This window comes from Protopterus annectens, chromosome 5.part0, assembly GCF_019279795.1.
Source record: "Protopterus annectens isolate FY-2018-M chromosome 5.part0, PAN1.0, whole genome shotgun sequence".
NCBI classification, from domain to species: domain Eukaryota; kingdom Metazoa; phylum Chordata; order Ceratodontiformes; family Protopteridae; genus Protopterus; species Protopterus annectens.
This window is the reverse complement of record NC_056735.1, coordinates 1,303,358,730-1,303,380,671: the sequence shown is the minus strand read 5'-3', so window position 1 is coordinate 1,303,380,671 and position 21,942 is coordinate 1,303,358,730.

The window sequence follows — 21,942 nt, the reverse complement described above, 5'->3', positions numbered from 1 at the left end:
TTTGCTCTGAGCTACTGCACAATGGTACCTCCTATACCGAGACAACAGATATGACCAATAAACTGGCTGACAAGATTCAATGCCACCTTTACCCCCTCTCTCCCCTCCCAAAGGAGCTATCACATTAACAGATTGCCAGGCACCCAGTATTACTGCTGGACAGGCTAAAACAGCACTGTCCAAGGCCAAGAATACAGCTTCTATGGAACCTGACAATATTCTTGCCTGTGTTCTACATGAACTACAGAGTGAACTGGCACCTCACCTGTGTGCTCCATTCAATCACAGCCTCACGTCAGCTTTTGTCCCTACTGAATGGCATACTGCCACAGTCATCCCTCTCCACAAAGGAGGAGCAACTACAGACCCTGGGAACTATCACCCCATTAGCCTAATGAGTCTGATATGCAAAGCTATGGAATGTATCATCATGGACCTAATAAACAAGGATATAGGGAATCTCCAAACTCTGGACCCCACACAGTTTGGTTTTGTGATGGGTAGATCATGCCTGCTCAACTTGGTCGACTTCTTTGAGTCAATCACCAGAGCTGTGGATGAAGGCAAAGTGGTTCACACAGCCAACCTTGATCTGGCCAAGGCCTTTGATACCATTCCCCACTCAGGAATCATAGAAAAACTCACTAAGCTAGGCATCAACCCCTATATCACTAAGTGGGTTGCAAACTGGCTCACAGATAGAACCCACAGTGTGAAAGTAGCTGACTCCAAGTCAGACTGATAACCAGTCATGAGTGGAGTCCCACAGTGTTCAGTCCTGGGTCCTCTCCTGTTTGGTATCTACTTCTCTGAAGTCCAGGCCAACACAAAGGGAATCTGGCTAACAATGTTCACAGACGATTGCAAGTTGAGAGCTATTATTAACTCCCCAAGTGATGCTGACATCCTACAGAAAGACCTCACTGAGACCAACAACTGGTGTCAGAGCCATGGCCTTAAGCTCAACGCCAAAAAAGTGTTGTCATTCCCTTTGGGAAAAACCCGGTTCCCATGAATTACCACATCGATGGTAGTCCACTGAACACAGAAGGCGTTATAAGAGATCTGGGAACACAGGTTGACAGCGACCTCTGTTTTGACCACCACATTACCCCTGTTGTCAGAAAGTCCTTCTATGTGGCACATCTCATTACAAACGGTTTTGCATCCAGGAAGAAGGAGGTCATTGTCTCCCTCTACTCTTCCATCATTAGGCCAATCATCGAGTACAATGCCTCATTTGGCATGCACCTCACTAGACACCTGCAACAACTGGAGAGGCCACAAAAGTACCTCACAAAGAAGATTCTAGGCTTTAAACACTTGTCCTATAAGGACAGACTCAGAAAACTCCAACTATTCTCTGTCTCATATCGCCTACTTAGAGGCAATCTCTGCTTGACTTACAAAGCCATGTCTGACCCAGCTCTGTTAGAAATGCTACATCTAAGGAAATCCCAATCCCTCCACACCACATGCTCCAGAGGCCTCAACCTCATTACCACAATCAACAGACAGGTTCATAACCCAGAGACTGCCCATGCTATGGAATAGACTTCCCATCCATGTCAACAGAGCACCTCACTGGCCCTCTTCAAGAGAAATCTTGATGAGTAGATGGGGAATAGAAAATTCACCGTGGGGATGACTCCGGTGGCTCTACTTGACAGAGGCACTGGGAACTAAGGTCGGGTGGCACAATGCCAGGATAATCCTATGGGCTAGGCTTATGAAGGCTCCATGGCCATTAGCCTAGCACACACCTATGAACTTATGAACCTATGAACCTATGTCAGTTGATGTGGTAGTTCTAAACAATATAGGCTTTTCATTGTTGTACAGTGGTGGTTTCTGAAAGGGGCATGTCCAGCAAATTTAGCAACATTGTTATAGCATTATTCAAGTTTTAATTTTTGTGAAGCCTGGAGGTTAGTAAGCATGGTAGCATCATACATAAGAGTGGGAAGGAGATAAGTAATGCCTAGTGTAGTTTTAGTTGCAACAGTGAGGTTTTTGGCTCTATAAAGCATCCCTAGTTTTTGATGAGTTTTTATTATGCAAATTTGTATATGCAAGTCGAAAGGAAGATTATTATCTACTATCTCCCCAATAGTTTGCTATGAGAAGTAACTTCAATGGTTGTATTATCAAGAGAAAGGACTTTAAATTTAGTTTTTTCTGGAGAGAGGAATTTGGGGGAAAAGTAGCAGTTTGGTCTTTTTTGGGTTGTTCATGAGTTGTGAGATACAAAGCCATGTTTCAGTGGCTGTTAAAGCTTTCTGAGTCATTTTTTGGAGGTGTACCATGTTGTCAGATGTGTAAATGAAAGTGGAATAATCTGTGTACTAAATTAGGGTGGTCTGTTGTGTGGAAGTATAGAGGGTGTTGGTGAAAATGTTAAAGAGGAGGGGACCAAGGATAAAGCCTTGTAGTACACCTGTGTTGACTGAGAGGTAAGGAGAGAGCATGGAGTGCCATTTTACTGACTGATACCTATTGGACAGGTAGCATTTGAACCACAGAAAGGTGGGCTGAGAGAGACTTAGTGAGTACATTTAAAGTAGACATTTGCTGTGACAGACTGTGTTGAAGGCTTTAAACAAGTCTATAAATAAGGAAGAGACTAGTTTGCCATTATCTCTAGCTTTATTGATAGTATCTATATAGGTTATACAGGTTAGTAGGGCAGTGCTAGTACTATGGGAAGGAAAGAAGCTATTTTTGTTGGGGATAAGGTTTCTTCCTGCAGGAGATAGTCTAGCGATTGTTGCACAGGGATAATGTGTGACTTTTTCCTGAGAGAAGGAATGTAGAATTCCTGGACTGATCTATTTATAAGGATTGAGACAGGATAGGCTATGCTACTGGCTGCTATTTTTAGGTACTCGCTTGGAAGGTCGTTAGCTGAAAAACAGCAGTGTTTAAGTTTGTTTAAGAGTAGTTTTATATAGGGTGCAAGCACAAGTTTGAAGGTGAAAGTAGATGTGGTGATATGTGGCTGTTGGGAAGGGTTGGGGTTAAATGTTGAGGAATCCTTAGTTAGAGATGCTATACTATCTGTAAAATAAGAGTTGGACTATAGTGCAGTTTCAAGTGGTGAGTTATCAGGAGAGGGGTTTGGGTTGAATTTTTGGCTGGGATGTAAGATTTCTTTAATGGATGTCCAAAATGTTTTAGTGTTGCGTTTAGTATTATTCTGAAAGTTATTATAGCATAGTTTTTTTGTCTTCATTTATTTGCTTTTTAGTATGATTGTGAAGCATTGTGAAGTTTTCAAGATATTGAGGTGTTTATATTTTTGCCATTCTTTCCATGCTTTTTCCCTATCCTGCGTTAGCATTCTACTCTTTTTGGATACATAAATTGCATTATTTATTTTCATTCTCTTCCTTCTAGTAGAGCAAGGATATTTAGAAAAGTTGTATTGATTTCATTTACAGTATTGTCTAATGGGAGGGTATTTAGTAAGTTTCAGTTAATAGATGATATTGTAGTAATGAATATTTCTGGGTTAAACCTGGAAACGTTACGTGTTGTTTTATAAATATACTGTTTAACTGGATATGTGAGCTGTCTATTGTATAGATTGTAAGATGATCAGAGAGTCTGCCATTGTACCAGTGATGGAGTATTTGCTAGGGTCTGATACTAGGATCCAGTGTAATAGAGAATTTGATGTATTGCAATAATGTGTGGGGCTGTTATTCAGTTGTGTGAAAACATATACGTTCATGCTAAATGTAGGCGATTTAGAGTTTATGTCCTACCAACTGAGATTCACGTCACCTAGTAAATTTTTTCTTGTGGAAATGTTATGGATATCCAGTGTAGGATATCTTCCAGTACAGTTGTGTTGTCACCAGTAGGGATATTAAGGACATTAATACGCATTTGTTTATAATTATTTATTTTGAGGAAAGCAGTAAGAAGCTCTGCTGAACTGAATGTTGGTGTTGGTTTCCTGTAAGGGGAATTGTGGTAGGTATTGGGAAATATTAAAGCAATATCACCACCTTTCCTCTTTATATGGCCATTACAGAGAATATTATAGCCATGAGGTATAACATCAGAGTTGTTTATGCTGGGTTTAATTCAATTTTCAGTTACAGCAAGAACATCCGACTTATGCTGGGTAGTCCAGGCATGTAGTTATGCAATTTTATTTCTTATAATTCTAACATTTATTGAAGCAAAAATTAGATCACCATGGTTGGGGATTCACTGTTTGGTTATGGAAGTGTGTGGGAGAGTATTATATTTTTGATCATTGTGATAGGTGGGGCCAGAATTAGGGTGCAAATCTCCTCCTAAAAGGATTTTAGTATACTGTGAAACAATGCATTTGAAGTACAATTAATCAGTCTGCATTTGGAATAAAGATGAGGAGTAATATCAAATAGGTTTGGTGCAATGTGTGGAGAATTTAAAGAGGAAGAATGGATAGGTGATTGGGACAGAGTTGGAGAGATGTAATAAATTGTTGAGTAGTGGTAGGTTGAAATATGGCACAGTAGGAGGAGAAGAATAGAGGATAAGCTGTCGAGTAGCATAATTAAGTACAGGAATCTGTATTTTATACATGTCAGGTAGTGGGGATGTAGCAATGAATAAGGAAACACGAAGTTGTAAGACAGGAGATTCAGTGATGGCGGATTCTGAAAGCTGGAAAAGGAAAGATAAGGAGACAAGTAATTTCCATACAAGAAGAGAGGTAGGTTGTTCTGGTATCTTCTCTGGAATGTAAGGAACAGAGGGGTATTAAAGGCTAGAGTATAATAATTCAAAATGAGAAGAAATGAGGATTTATTTTGGAAAAAAAATACAATGTGGAATAGATAGGTACTATTAGGGATGTTTGTGATTATAAATGGATATAGTACAAATCAGTATGGGAGGAAGAAAGATGGTTGAGAGTGTGGCTAAAAATTAACTGGCGATAGGGACGTGGAAAACTGACAGGGCAAAATCATCCTCCGCAAAGAAGAGTAAACCTGTCTGGTGGACATCTGCAATAAATAAATTATATAACAAAAGGAAAAAAATTGCTGTTCAGGATCAAGAAGTGCAGATGCCCAATTGAAAGCAATCTCTCCTTAGCCTGAACAGACAAATAAGAGCACGAGGGAAATCCTCTAAAGCCAACTTTGAATCCAAATTGGCGCATCTACTAGAGACAGATATAAAGCCTTCTTGACATATGTCTGCAATCTCAAAATAATTTATTTATTTATTTATTTATTGTCATTTGTTAACCGGGTTGGTCCAACTAAGCCAATGGCCCATTTTCAGTGGAGACCCGAGGAGAAAACCTCCAAATACAATTACAATCATTCAAGTAAGAAATTACATTCCAATTATACAAGATGTTAACTCAATTAGTTTTGTACATGGTTTTGAGTAAACGTATATATTTACACCAGGATCTATTCAGAACTGGTGGTCAAGGACACCACATACACAAATGCTGTAGATGTATTTATTTATTTGCATTTGTTTATCAGGATGGTCCACTGGGCCAAAAAGTGCCCAGTTTCAGTTGAGGCCCGGGGAGAAAAGCTCCACATACAAAGAAATTTAAATGCAATCACATTTTCTACATACATAGAGAGATAACAACTTAAAAAAAAAACAGTCATACAATTTTATCATAAATTTATAGCTAGAATAACAAAGGTTGTATACGTTATATACAAAATATACAAAGTACAATATCATCTGCTTTGGATACTGTAGAGTGAAGACAGAAAAAGATAGTTGCATAACAAACAGAGAGGAGAACAAAGTTAGTGAGATCAGGTGGGGGAAGATGCTCTGTAGTCGTAGCCACATGTACATTGCCATAGGGCTGAGAGATGTTGTTTTAGAGACCTTTGAAGGATATGTGATTGGAAATAGTTCTAAGAGAGCTGGGTAGGGAATTCCAAGTTTTAGCAATGGTACATGAGTAGAGAGATTGACCAATTTCTAGATTGGATATTTGCACTTTTAGAAGGAATTGATTTTCAGATCTGAATTGAGGGTTCGTGCAGAGTAAACAGAGAAGTGAGGGATGGACAGTTGAAAAGTATGGTAATGATATTGTGAGCTGTGGTTAACTGCAAGTAGGTTAGGTGATGGGGAAGTTCGAGCCATTTTAGTTTGCGTAGGGAGATGCAGTGATGGGAGGAGTAAGTTTTGTTGGTAGTGAACATGGCAACCTTGTTATAACAGGACTCAATCTTGGATTTTAAGGAGCTTTGAATGTTAGTGAACAAATGGGCACTGTATAAAAGCGAAGGAAGCAAATAGGATAGTGCAAAGGTTTGTCTAGTGGTGGGCGTGAGGTACAATTTATGTTTATAGAGGGTGCCTAGTTTCTGATGTTTTTTTTTATGCAGTTTTGGATGTGTAGATTGAAGATTAAGTGTTTGTCTATTATAACTCCTAGAAGTTTAGTTTGTGGTGCTGCTCTAATGCAGGTTTTGTTTTGTGAATAGATATTAAAATTTGCTCTATTTAGGGGGGGGTTGATTTTTGGGGGTGAATAGAAGCAGGTTAGTTTTGCTGGGGTTAAGTGCTAGATGGTTGTTATTCATCCATTCCACAGTGACTGAGAAAGCATGTTGGGTCCTAGCTAGGAGTTCATCAGCAGAATCAGCAATGCAGATAATGGTCGAGTCATCTCTGTACTGTATTACAGTATTTAGGGGGAAGGTGGAGTGGAAGTCATTAATAAATATGCTAAAAAGGAGAGGTCACAATATGGATCCTTGGGGAACTCCTGTGTGTATATTGAGGAATGGTGAGAAAGAGTGGAGCCATTTAGTGGCTTGCTGTCTATTGGTTAGATAATCAGCGAACCAGTTAAGAGTGGGGGGGTGTGACATTCCCAGACTGGATAGCTTTGCCAGAAGTAAAGGGAGGGATATGGTGTCAAAGGCTTTGGAAAGGTCCAGAAAGAGAGAGGAGAAGAGAAGAGAAGAGAAAGGAGGCATGTTTTTATCTGATTAACGTTAATACATAGTAAGGTTCTTCATGATAAGTATTCTTAAATAAACATTAACAAAATTCTCAGTTAAGTTGTAGATGTTGGCCCTTATGGCAGAACCAAGCAATACTGAGGTCAGATGTACTGACTACAGGCTATGAAATGAAAGAAAGAAAAAAAAAACTCTACTAAGTTGATAAAATTATATTGAGGCAATAAAGTTAGTACTTATTTTGCAAAAAAAGAGATGGAAGAAGGACCACATAAGTCAGAGCAAGATTATACAGGGGAAATATAAGAGTAGAGTGATAGAAAGTGTATGTATGTTAACTCAAATTAGTTTTATCAGAAAGTATACTGATAGAGAACCATAGTAATGCAGTGTAAATATACAGCTGTTTCGAGCAACGTATCAGAACATGGCACTACACTAATAAGCACAACACTAACATCATCACTAAAATAATTCTTGGGATTAACCAGTATATCAAAACACTGTGATATATATATATATATATATATATATATATATATATATATATATATATAAGAACAGCTCACATTATATATATGTATTAAAGGGAAACATGCTCAGCATAGATAAAGCTTTTTAGATTTGAATGAAAGTTTTTCTAAAATGGATAAGCATTTGTTTCTGGCCTCTCAATGCAGTGTCATTGTTTATGTGTATTTGGCAAGATATTTATGTTTAATTTATGAGAGAATTATTTCAGTGCATTCAGTACCTTTGCCAATGACAAACCAATGACAAGATCAACATTTATTTATTTATTTACATTTGTTTTCTGGGAAATTCCAACTGGACACAGGTCCTTTTTCATTGGAGGCAAGGAGAGAAAAGCTCCACAGAATAATAAATGAACAGCAGAGTACATGAAGAACAACTGAATATACATACAATAGCAAATAATACATACTGCACCAAACATTAGCTATACATACAATATGAAACATAATAATGAACAGATTATACTAATATCTAGCTAGAGGCTAGGAATAAAGGTAGGATGTATATACAGATTGTACTAAGCTCAAACAGATACTGTTCTAAACTGATAAAGCTAAATCTTATATACAAATATTGCACTTCATCTGTACACTGCTCGATTTGGTGTTGAACAACATTTTTTCAGTTTTCTTGGCAATCACTATTAGCAAATTTCTGGCGTTGCCATGGGCACAAGGGTAGCCCGAGTTTTTGCCAATTTAGTTACGGCAACATGAAAGCATAAGTATTTAAAATCTCAGTCATTGCCCAACAATGATGTTTTTCTACTGTAGATACATTGACGACTTGTTTTTATTGTGGAAAGGCAGCTATGAAGATTTTCACACATTTGTTGGCTACCTTAACACCAGTACTGACTTTAAAACCAAAACAAAACACACAAACTAGTAAATACAAATAAGAGCAGTATGGCGCACAGGTGTCCACAAAATCACTTTTTATTGAGCGCTTTCGTCGGCTGTTAAGCCAAAGATGACTTCAGAATAAAAAATACTCCAACCAAAGGAGTTTAAATAATAAAACATCATATCTTGTGACATCATTAATAGGATAATTAACTCTTAATAAAATCACTCATTAAAAACTGAAGCAGCAACAACTCTAAAACCCCACTATATCATATATAACAAAAGCTATACCTAAATATGCTCTTAGTAAAGCATTCTTGCTATAAACATTTTAATACAATAAGTAACTTGTATTGTTTATATATATTGTTTAGAATTATTTTTAAGAAGCTTCAAACAATAAGAATATATTGTATACGAACAGGAGGTGTACATAACACATTGCCATATATTGCTCTCACATATGAAAGCCTGCTTTTAATTTTAAATAACTAGATATAGACATACTTTCATTAATCACTGGGGGGGGGGGGTGAGTGGCCTTACATCTAAGCTGCCACATAAGTTCTCTATATTCATGAAATAAATCAATGGGGCCCCCTCTCCCCTTATTGCAAACTTGTTCAATAAATTGATTTATTTCTTGAAATTGCTACCTATCTCTTACACACACACACACACACACACACACACACACACACACACACACACACACACACACATACACCATACCTCTCACCCTCTTAGCAGAAGAAGTCTGGGCAAAGCCTATCATAATGGGGGGAACAAAGGCCCAAAACTAGGAACACATTTTAAATATTGCTCTTATAAATTCAGAAAGTTGCTAGAATAACAGGATTTGTGTTAGAATGCATTTTCTAAAAGATATGAAACCTGAAACTAAACTCAAATGCATGCCATTAGTTAGTAACTTTAATCTTTAGATCATCCCAGTGATTCCTCAAAAGAAATCAGACAATTTTTATGAGGAACAGACCAAAAATATAAGGCAAAAATCTGGACATTCTGTGAAGATCTGTACAGTTGAGCGGTATTACACACACACACATATACCCCTACCTCCCTCTTAGACCCTCCCCCATACCTCTCAACCTTTTAGATCAAGAAATCTGGAGAAAGACACACATAATGGGGGGAAAAATGTCCAAAAATAGGGACACCTTTTAAATATTGTCTTACAAACTTAGAAAGTTGATAGAATAACAAGATTTGCATTAGTATGAACTTTCTAAAGGATATGAACTCTAAAGCTCAAATATCTGCCATTATTTGCTGTCTTAATCCTCAATGATTTGCCAGGAATTGCCAGAAAAACACAGTTTTATGAGAAACAGACCATAGACGTGAGACTAAAATCTTGACATTCTGCACAAATCTGGACATTTCACTCACTCACACACACACAAACACACACACAGACCTACTTGCACAAACACACTCCTCTTAAAAACTTAAACACACACGCACAACTACCACTCATTTGTCCGGTCGTGGTCCACAGTCCAAATGTCTTCTGGAATTCAAATTCTGTGCACACGGACCAGGAAGATGTAAATGATTGGTTGCACATCGCACAGATGCAGAAGGTCTTCTGTGTTTGTGAGACCTGATGCAAAGGGCGTTCTTAAAGAAGAACACCCTTAAAAAAGAAAGGTTTTTTTTTTCTTTTTTTTTTAAGAAACAGGGCAGCAGAGGTGCCGGTATGCCATACCGGCGTGTACCGGCCCAAAAATAAGCCTTGCCTGGGTGGGAACGCACACTATATTTTGAACAGTGATTGGTAATATATAGTCACACTTTTAGACAGTCTTGTATTTTCTGATGAAGTTCTTTTAAAAAACGAAGATGTGTCCAGAGCCTTGCTTTGGTGATTATCAGTAGAATTCTTTTGAGTTATTTTGTTTGGTTTCTAATTCTACTGAACGCAAAGTGTTAAAAATAGAACACACTACCAAAGTCTTTTGACTGTTTTACACAGTCTTAGAACAAACAGAAATGTAATAACATATAACTGCTCTACGAAGAAACACAGTGACTGAGTGTAAGAGGAGACAACACTCTAGGGCAGGGGTCTGCAACCTTCACTATCAAAAGAGCCATTTTGGTCTTTCTCCTATCAAATAAAATTCATCTAGAGCCACAAAACATATTTGACCCGTAAAATGAAGATAACACAGCGTAGTAAGTTTTATATATAGTTATTATACTATATATAAATTAACTAAGTTTATAAGAGCAATATTTAAAATCCGTCCCTATTTTTGTTCCTTTGTTGAGATTTTTATTGGGATCGCTTGATTGCTGTCAGAGAGTGTGTGTGTGTGTGTGTGTGTGTGTGTGTGTGTGTCTGTCATACCTTTCATTCTCTTAGAGCAAGAAATCTGGACAAAGCCATAAATAATGGAGAGACAAAGGCCACAAAATAAGGACACATTTTAAATATTGCTTTTACAAAATTAGAAAGTTGATAGAACAGGTTTTGTATTAGCATGAATTTTCTGAAGGGTATGAAGTCTGAATCTCAAATGTTTGTCTATATTTTCTCATTTCAGCCCTAAATAATTTGCCAGTGATTTGCCAGAAAACCACAATTTTATGAGAAACAGACCAAAATATGAGGCAAAAATCAGGACATTCTGTGAAAATCTGTACAGTTGATAGGTAACTGTGTGCATGTGTGTGGAAAATGCATGTTAACAGAAACAGCATTATTCAAGCAAGTTTCTGAGTTTATAAGAGCGATATTTAAACTCTGTCTCTATTTTTCTTCCTTTGTTCCCCCTTTATTTGTGGCTACATGCATATACCTCACCGTGTAAGGGGAGGAAGGGGAGGGAGTGGATGGTATAAAAGAAATTGTAATGGGGTTGGAGGGAATAGGGGTAGGGTAGGGGAGCGAAGTACGTCCAAGTGCAGCGAGGGCAAACAGAGCAGGGCTAAAACCCTGGTTAAGAAAGTCAGAAAAAAATCATAAAAAGTAGCTGGACAAGCTGGGAGAAAGATGGAGGGGTACTGAAAATATGCACTAAGAGAATTGCTGTAAACACGCTGAAAGGAGAAACACTAACCTCCAATTGCACTGGGAAATATATTTGAAGAAATACCTGTGCAGGGTAGTTAAAAAAGCTTTCAGTGAGGCTTTGGAGGGAGCCAGAGGATTTACAAACAGCATAAATAGGGCAAGAACAAATAGCAATGGCAATAGAAGAGAGCCTACAAACGGCAGAACAGGGCAGAAACACTGGGCAAGGCAGAAAAATGAGTGGGACTAAAAGTGAATCCCAGGGAAGAGTAAGGTGGAGAAGGGAATACAGACAGACACAGTTAGAAGATTAAGGCAAGATGAACAGGAAGGTTTGGAGCTGCTGGCATCTTCTCTACGTGGTGTTTAGTAAAATCAACTGTTATCACTAAATTAAAAATTATAAGTGCTGACAACTTTTACAGAAAAAAACTGCAACTAAAAATACTTGAAATATTTTGGAGAAATCAATCGCTAGGGCACATACTTAAGTAGTATTTTAGCAACTTAATTGGTGGCAGCAAAAGTGATGGTGAACAATTAGAGAGTATTAAGGTCCTCAATCAGTTTTGTTTTAATGTGGTCAGGAAAAACAATAGGGAAAGATCCGCTAGGGGCTATAAAGACAAAGACAAACAACGTAGGTAGAAAAAAAATAAAAATACAACTGAGCACATATTTCCACAAAGTGAGAGGCCAACTGGCTAAGAGAGCGACAGTGATTAAACACTTAAATTCAGTGTGAAATGCAGGACTACTTACTAATAACAATACAAAAATTACAGAAATATTGCTAGGCAGAGTTTCCCTCCACAATAAGACAATTCTGGAAATACTTAGGACACAAAACACTTTGGCATAGTTTTACAGCATAATATGTCAGTTTTCCTCAGTAAAACACCAGAAAAAGGAGTGAAAATGATACAACAGGCAATATCTTTTGCTAATGTGAGGAGCCGGAGCTACTAGTGAGATGTGAATAGGCTCATTCATATTCAGCAACTGGAGATACAGAAAAATCAGTTACAAGCGACCCACATGCAGGAGTTACTCAACATAGACATTAACCAGCCGCCATATATGAATAAAATACAGAATAGGCAAATGGAGTCGAAAAAACAAACTTATTTCAAGCAGCATCACACAGTTTTTATCAAATAGTCAAAAACTGATTACAGTACAGATTAGGCAGATTGGTGTTGTAGAAAGCTTATTACTGGCAACACCAAGTTCAGGCATTACTTGAAACACAGTCATATCAGTGGCCTTACATAATTATTATACAGATTATGCAGCAGAAAACATAAAAAAAATTATAATGACAAAATGCAGAGGTTGAACTTACACGGTGAGGTATACGCATGTAGCAGAGGAGACAATCATCAGCAAGAGGGTAATGAAAGTTTGAAAATAGCGCCCGCTGTTTTAGGGCACCTATGAAAACTTTCTAGCAAGAAGTGAGGTGAGGGGGAGGGGTTCAGGCAGAGGGGAGCGGGGCTAACACCCTGGTCAGGAAAGTCAGAAATATAATAAAAAAAAATAGCTGGACAAGCTGGGAGAAAAATGGAGGGGTACTGAAAATAAGAGAATTACTGTAAACACGCTGACAGGAGAAGCACAACTTCCGATTGAACCGGGAAAATATATTTTAAGAAATACCCTGTGCAGTGTAGTTAAAAAACCTTTCCTTGAGGCTTTGGAAGGAGCCAGAGGATTTACAAACAGAAAAAATAGGGTAGGAACAAATAGCAATGGCAATAAGAGAGAGCCAACATATAGCAGAACAGGGGAGAAATACTGGGCAAGGCAGAAAAATGAGTGGGACTAAAAGTGAATCCCAGGGAAGAGTAAGGTGGGGAAGGAAATAGGGACAGATACAGTTAGAAGATTAAGGCAAGACAAACAGGAAGGTTTGGGGCTGCTGGCATCTTCTGTACGTGGCGTTTATTAAAATCATGTGTTATCCTAAATTAAAACTTATAAGCGCTGACAACTATTACAGAAAAAAAACTGCGACTAAAAATACTTGAAATATTTTGTAAAAGTCAGTCGCTAGGACATGTACTTAAGTAGTATTTTAGCAACTTAGTTGGTGGCAGCAGAACCGATGGTCAACAATTGGTGGGTTTTAAGGTCCTCAATCAGTGTTGTTTTAATGTGGCCAGGAAAAACAGCAGGGACTAGGGGCTATAAAGTCTAAGAGGAGGGACAAATTAGTTATGAGGAAATAAACAGAAAAAAGCGAGAGACAAACAACGTAGGTAGAAAAAATATAAATACCACTGAGCACTAATTTTCACAAAGTGAGAGGTCAACAAACATAAAGTGGTTAAGAGAGAGACAGCAATTAAACACTTAAATTCAAAGTGAAATGCAGTACTACTTACTAATAAGAATATCAAAATTACATGAATATTGCTAGGCAGAGTTTCCCTCCACCATAAGACAATTCTGGAAATACTTAGGACACAAAACACTTTGGCATAGTTTTACAGCATAATAAGTCTGTTTTTCTCAGTAAAATACCAGAAAAAGCAGTGAAAATGATACAACAGGCAATATCTTTTGCTAACGCGAGGAGCCGGAGCTACTAGTGAGATGGGAATAGGCTCATTCATTTTCAGCAACTGGAGATACAGAAAAATCATTTACAGGGGACCCACATGCATGAGTTACTCAATGCAGACATTAACCAACCGTCATATATGAATAAAATACAGACAAGGCAAATGGAGTCATAAAAACAAACTTATTTCAAGCGGCACCACACAGTTCTTATCAAATAGTCAAAAACTGATTACAGTACAGATTAGGGAGATTGGTGTCATAGAAAGCTTGTTTCTAGTGACACCATGTACAGGCATTACTTGAAACATAGTCATATCAGTGGCCGTACATAATTATGATACAGATTATGCAGCAGAAAACATCAAAAAAATTATAATGACAAAATGCAGAGGTTGGACTTACACTGTGCATTATACGTGCACAGCAGTGGAGATGCTCAGCAGCAAGACGGGAATGAAAGTTTGAAAATGATGCCCACAGTTTTAGGGCACCTATGAAAACTTTCTAGAAGGAAGTGAAGTGAGAGGGAGGGGTTACAACAGAGGGGAGTGAGGCTAACACCCTGGTCAAGAAATTCAGAAAAATAATCAAAAATGTAGCTGGACAAGCTGGGAGCAAGATGGAGGGGTACTGAAAATATGAACTAAGAGAATTACTGTAAAATGCTGAAAGGAGAAACACTAACCTCCGATTGCACTGGGAAACATATTTGAAGAAATACCTGTGCAGTGTAGTTAAAAAGCTTTCAGTGAGGCTTTGGAGAAAGCCAGAGGATTTACAAACAGCAAAAACAGGGCATGAACAAATACCAATGGCAATAGGAGAGAGCCTACATATAGCAAAACAGGGCAGAAACACTGGGCAAGGCAAAAAGATGAGCGGGTTTAAAGTGAATCCCAGGGAAGAGTAAGGTGGGGAAGGAAATAGGGACAGATTCAGTTAGAAGATTAAGGCAAGACAAGCAGGAAGGTTTGGGGCTTCTCTACGTGGCATTTAGTAAAATCAACTGTTATCACTAAATTAAAAATTATCAGCCCTGACAACTATTACAGAAAAAATCTGCGACTAAAAATACTTGATATATTTTGTAGAAGTCAATCGCTAGGACACATAACTTATTAATTTATTTTATTTTATTTTACATTTAACTGGGAGATTCTAACTGGACCAGGTCCATTTACAGTGGAAGTCTGGGAAGAAAAGCTCCGACTTTGGTACAACAAAAAGAGTCAATATAAAAAATAACAAATAAAAATAACAATATAAAATAACAATAAAAATAAAAATAACAATTTATGCAGTGCTGTGCAATGATCATGTGAAAAATACAATGTGGGGGTAGACATTGAACAATATACACACTGAGATTATGTATCACATATTGGATGAAGTTAGGCATTTTTCAGCAGAAAACAGATAGACATTTACATTTACATTTAATGTGCAGGTGTATACTGTTGTGACAAAGGAGAGGAGCAGAAGTCCTGCAAGAGTAGTAGCCAGAGGAACTGGCTGGGTTTTCAACTGTAGGGTTAAGGTGAGTAGTTAGGAAGTTGGAAAGTGAAGGGGGAGATAGAAGAGTGAGGGTAAGTTAAGTGATGCAGGGGCATAGCTAGGTATTGAGTAGATTTGAGGGAGTTTGTGAATTGTGGGGTGGTAGGGGCAGTGGTCAGTGAATGAGGAAGAGAGTTCCAGTTTTTAGCAACAGTGTGGGAATGGAGTGCTTTCCCTGCAGTATTGTTTGCCCTGGTGACGCAGAGGAGAGATTTGTCACTAGATCGGAGATGCCGATTTGCAGTGTAGTGAGTAAGAAGATTGGATATTGAAGGTTTTTTCAGGGTTCTTGAGGATGTTATAAGCAGTAACTAGTTGGTGGTAGTTAAGAAGTTGGGGTAACTCAAGCCATTTTAGTTCTTTTAGTGCAGTACAGTGATGTGTTCTGTAAGTAGATTTTGTAGCGAACTTGGCTATCTTATTGTAACAGGATTCTAGTTTATCTAGGTCAGTCTTTCTAATATGGGTGAAAATAGGCACTGCGTACAATAGTGTGGAGAGGAGGTGACTCTGGGCAAGGGTGACTCTTGCTTGATGTGAAAGTTTTTGTGCCTATATAGTGTGCCCAATTTTTTGTGAACCAATTTTATGGTATTGGAGATGTGGATATCAAGGTGAAGATTATTGTCAATTTCAATGCCCAGAAGTTTGGTGTGGTTAGAAGGGGAGATGGTGATGCCGTCCTTAGATGTGATGGAGAAGGAGAGGGGAGTTTTTGATTCATTAGGGGAAAATAGTAGTAGTTTTGTCTTATTGGGGTTTAGGATTAGTTGGATACCTGAGATCCATTTTTCTACAGAGTTAAATGTTTCCTGAGTAAGTAGCTGTAGAATGGTGGGAGATGAGGCAGTGCAGATCAGGGTTGAATCATCTGCATACTGAATGAGTGTGGCATGCTGGGTTGAACTATTAAGGTTGTTTGTGAAAATAGAAATGAGAAGTGAGGCCAGTATAGAGCCTTGTGGTAGTTGGACGTTGGGGGTATAGTGTTCCTTGCCATTTTACAGATTGTTGCCTGTCAGATAGGTAGCTTCTGAACCAGGCTATGGTAGATGGAGTGAAAGATAGTGAGGTTAGAGAAGCTAGCAGGATGGAGTGAGAGACTATGTCGAATGCCTCTGAGAGTTCCAAGAAAATGGCAGATGTATATTTGTTGTTCTTGTGGAGGTTAACTAGATTAGAGAAGGAAAGAAGAGCAGTGGTTGTGCTGTGATGTGGGCAGAAGCTGTGTTGTGTGGTAGAGAGGAGCTTATGTGTGTTCAGGAATTTCATGACTTGCAAGTGGATGCATTTCTCTAGAATTTTAGATGGGGCCATAGGATGGCAATAGGTCGGTAGATGGAAAAGTCATAGGAGTTACCCCCTTTATGAAGAGGAATAATATAAGATACTTTCCAGAGTTTGGTAATATAAGATTCCTGTATGGAGCGGTTGATTAGGATGGAGATGGGGTATGATAGAGAGTCGTTGTTCATTTTTAGGTAGGTAGCAGGTATGTTTTTGGCTGCAATGGTGATGGGTGTAAGCTTTAGAAGGAGTTTTTTAATTGTAGAAGTGGGGACAGGTGATAGAGTAAAGGAGGGGGTAGAGTAAAGGAGGGGGAACTTTCGGATAGATTGTATTGTATTTGTGATGGCCTTTGATTGGTTAACTGACTGGAGGGGCCTAAGATGGATTTTGTGAAATGGTGATTAAATTGAGTGGCTATGTCTAAAGTACTATTTGTAGAGTTTGGAGCTGGAGTAGTGGTTTTGCCTGGTTTTAGTAAGGAGTTAATAGAATTCCAGAATTTTTGCAGATTTTTTGAGTATTTGTTTTGGGCATTGAGGAAGTACTTTTGTTTATTTTGTTTGGTTTCAGCCTTGGCCTGATTTCTAAGCTGTTGACAGTTTTGCTTGGAGCTTGTGGTGTTTTCACTCTTCCAGATTTTCCAGGCTTTATCTCTGGCTTTTAGTAGGGCTCTAGTGTCCCTACTTAGCCAAGGTGCATAGTTAGCTTTTACTCTAATTTTCCTACTGGGGGTGAGTCTGTTAAGGACCTTAATAAATGTAGTATTAAAGTAGTCTACTGCCTGGTCTAATCCTAGGGTTCGTAGTGGTTCCCAGTTACAGTGGTTGAGAACAGAATTGAGGTATTGTGGGGTAAGGTTGCGGTCATCTCGTATTAGTTTATAAACAATAAGTTTGGGTAGATTGGAGTGTTTGCGTAGTAGGAAAGTGGGGAGATGGTCACTGAGACCATCTGGGAGGCAACCTACTTGATAGTTTTGCTTGGGGTAGTGGGTAGTTGGTCTGAGTCCAATCAAGAATAGATTTTTTTTATTTTTTGTCTGTTCTGGTGGGCTCTTCAATGAGTTGAGAGAACCTTTATAGATAAATATGCTTAGTGGGGTTGTTGGAATCACAAGCTGTCCAGTCGGTGTTTAGATCATCTAATAGGCTAGTTTCTTGTGGTAGGTTATCTTTTGTCCAATGTAGGATTTTTTTCTATTATGAGAGACTTATTACCTGGAGGTATATAGCAGCACAGAATATTGATTTTCTTTGTGTTATTTATGGAAAGGATAGTAAGCAGGGTTTCTGCAGTTTGAAATTTGGGTGGTGTGGTATGGAGGAGTTGGAGGTTCAGGGTGTTTTTGAATAGAATGGCTACCCCACCTCCTTTCTTGCCTACTCTATCTGATCTTAAGGTATTATAACCTGGGGGAGGAACTCTTTATCTTGGATGCTGGAGTTCAGCCATGTTTCTGTGATTGTCAGTATGTCAGGGGTGCAGTGAGCTATAAATGCATGCAGTTCAGTTGTTGGTGATACTTCTTATGTTGATATTAAGAATTAGCAGGTCAGATATCTGTTTGATTGTGAGAAGACCTGGACTCGGGTGTATATCACCAGAGGTTAGTAGTTTTTGTATGAATGACAGTATGTGCTTTATAACATTTGTTGTTTGTGGGTTGGGTCTATGTGAGTTTTTTCTAGAGTTATGTCTTGCTATCAGGATGTTGTGTGAGTAAGATGTAGTAATAAGATTTAGAATTGTAGGGCAGATGAAGTTTGTGTGAGTTTGTGGGGGGTGAGGAAATGTGTGTTTTGTGATATGTGTTATTGTGTAGAGATAGGATTGTTTGTATGGATGTGAGAAAAGCTAGTGATATGAGTGCTAGTGATAGGAATGATAGTGTAGCTAGCATGATTGTATGGTAGAGATACTATGGTGATGGTAGTAGGTGATTTAGGTGAATGAGGTAATATGGTTCTTTGGTTGGTTGGGTGAAGGATGGAGGTGTGTCAATCAAATATGTGTTGTTTGGGAGTGGGAGTGGTATAAGTAATTGAAGACGATGTTAAGTGATTGGTGAAGGTTGAGGTTGGGCAATTTGGTCAGGTGATTAAGGCTTGTAATAAATCTAGGGATAGAGGGGCGGGTGAGAAATGGGGGCAGGGTAGGGGGTGGAGTGAGGTGAGTGAAGCAAGGTGAATGGAGTGGGGCCAAAGAGACCGCGAGGTTTTGAGAAACAATCAGTCAAATACCCCTTTTCCTTAAGGGAAAACAGTAAGTAATCTATCCAAGTTTCTATCCAATTTTTCTGGTAACAGCAGAGTCCTACAGCTTTAATATGTATATGGGTGAGACCTACTGGGTACTGTTTGCACCTTGAAAAACCCTGAGAGGTTAAGTACACACATACACTTAAAGTTTTATGCAGAATTCTTTAGGAAAAAAATACACCTTGCTTCCTTCAATTTCAGCACAATGAATATCACTCTTGTGTAATTTAATTGTCCATGAATGGTGGTAGCAGACCAACTTCTGTACTAGGTGGACGCTGGGGTGGAATTAGGTTGGGCTGGAGGGTAGGGTACAGACATACCTAGAGAATGAGAGAGGAGATATGGGAGTAGGTTATGAATCAGAAATGGAGAAAGCAAACATGTAAAGTTACCTGCACAGTTATCATTTGATTAACAACAAATCATTTCAGCAAACATTATTTTGCCTCCCCTTCCTGCTTTACTTATCAGCACTGTAATCACAATGTCCTCACTCTGAACTGCTATCTAAACCTCTGAATCAGGACTGTACACAGTCAGCAGCTCTATACTATAAAAACATTTATTACCAGAGTGTGCAGTACACAGCGCTATATTAGTTGTTTCAGAACTCCAACGACTAGCGTCTAATGTGCTCTGCTATGTTATCAGTATCATAAAAAGCACATATACACAATAAACTGCCCTCTCAGGGCAGCAAAAATCAGTACACTTTTACTAGCAGACAGGCGACTGTCTTCACAGAGAATTGCGATGCAGTTCTACTATATTAAATACATGTAGCAGCTTTAAATGAGAATCAGTATCATAAAAAGCTCTTATACACAATAAACCATCCTCTCAGGGCAGCAAAATGCAGTATACTTTACAATCAGACAGGTGACTAACTTCACAGTGAATTGCAATGCAGTTCTACTGTATTAAATACATGAAGCAGCTTCAAAGAGCAATATTCTACTCAAGACTTGAAAAACTACTACATTAATAGTTGTCTACAAGCTACAATATGAGCAGATAGATCTCTAGGTCCTTAATGCTAATTTAATGTACATTTAGTAGAGGCACACAGTTAATCATTTTGCAACTTTCAATAATAAGTATAGCAGCACTGTGCTTACCTAAGGCAGAAGGATCTGCGAGCACTTACAGTTTGAAAAATGGCATGAGCTAGGTGTACTGTAATACTGCGCTTCCTTGCCTCCGTTGCTATGGGAGACAGTAGGCTGATTGTGGGATAATAATTATGTGATTCTTGACCAAACCATGAGATTTTGAGAAACAATCAATCAAATACCCTTTTTCCTTAAGGGAAAACAGTAAGTAATCTATCCAAGTTTCTATCCAATTTTTCTGGTAACAGCAGAGTCCTACAGCTTTAATATTTAGATGGGAGAGACCTACTGAGTACTGTTTGTGCCGCAGAAACCAGAAAGTGGTTAAATACGCCCATACACTTAAAGTTCTATGCATGTATATATATATATGGTTTACAGACATAATGTTGAATGTCATAATGTCTAATAGTCATTTAGTTGAAAAATAACATCTCAACCCAAAACATTGAATTATCAAAATGCCTACAATCATTTCATTGAAAAAGTGATGAGATCAACTGTACTATTTTGCAGGGGGGCTATGCCCCCTGCACTCCCACACCCCCCTACTTAAATATATCAACTCCGAGATTGCACTACAGTGCAGAAATATGAAAATTTGATAATTTTGACATTGTGTGTTTAGATTAATTTTATTTCAACATTTTGATCATAGTGTGTTCAACCAATTCAGTTTCAGCCATTTAGCACTCAACATTATGTTGGTAAACCTATAAATATATATATATATATATATATATATATATATATATATATATATATATGTATATATATATATATATATGTATGTATATATATATATATATATATATATATATATATATATATATATATATATATAGATAGATATATATATATATATATAGATAGATATATATACATATGTGTGTGTGTATATATATAAAACACTCAGTATACATAAAATATATGTGATTGGAAAGAAAGTTTTACAGATAGTATCACACTACCAAAGTGTTTTCACTGTTTCTTATAAAAAATAGAAATCTAATAACATATGATAAATACCTTGTCTGTGAAGGGGTGTCAGAGGGAACAACACAGAGGGAATATTAAATAATGGATTCTACTACAGTGACAATCCCACCCTCAGGTCAATTTATAGGTTCATAGGTAGGTACTAGGCTATCTGCCCAAAGGCATTTATCAGCCTAGCCAGAATGTGTTGGCTTTTGATGCCCCCTTAGATTAGTTCCCTGTGCCTCTGTCCAGCAGAGCCACTGAAGTGATCCCCGGGGTGCGCTTTCTGTTTCCCATCCACTTGTCAAGGTTTCTTTTGAAGTGTTAGCAAGGAGCTCTGCCTAGTGTAGATTGGAATCTTGTTCCAAACATGGGAAGTCTCTGGGACAGGAATCTATCCCTCCAGCATGTCCTATTTATTGTTGTGGTGAGGTTTAGATCCCTAGAGCATGTGGCTTGAGGGGATAAGGTTTTCTTTAGGTGGAGCATGTCCATCAATTCTGGGTTGGACATGGCCTTGTATGGCAGGCAGAGATCACCTCTGAGTAGGCGGTATGCAACCGAGTACAGCTAGAGTTTCTTCAGTCGAGCTGCACAGGGCATCTGTTTGAGGCCAGTGATCCTCTTGGTGAGGTACTTCTATGGTCTTTCCAGCTGTTGCAGGTGTCTTGTAAGATACATCCCAAATGGGGCATTGTACTCTATGATAGGTCTGATAAGTGACGAGTAGAGAGGCACAATGACCTCTTTTGATCTGGATGTGAACTCTTTTGCGGGCCACGTAGAACG